The following is a 261-nucleotide window of genomic DNA, read 5'->3' on the forward strand; positions in this document are numbered from 1 at the left end:
TTCGGTTTCGGGAGCGGAACGCGAGGTGGGGGCACGGGGGGCATTTCTTTCACCCCCGGAGGGACGCGAGCTCTCCTGCCCTCTGGCGGGGCGGCGAAGAGCAGCGCCGCTCCTAAGCCGGAGGCCGCGGCTGCCCCGACCACAGGCGCCCGGCTCTCCGCCGACACCGAGTTCCGCGCGGCCTGCGGACGGACGGTTGCTCCCTGAATTGCTGTCCACTCCCAGAAGCTCTCTGTCTCTGTCTCCCTGTCTGTCTCCCTG

The sequence above is a fragment of the Chinchilla lanigera genome, unplaced genomic scaffold (genome assembly GCF_000276665.1).
Source record: "Chinchilla lanigera isolate Chin_1 unplaced genomic scaffold, ChiLan1.0 scaffold00151, whole genome shotgun sequence".
NCBI lineage: Eukaryota > Metazoa > Chordata > Mammalia > Rodentia > Chinchillidae > Chinchilla > Chinchilla lanigera.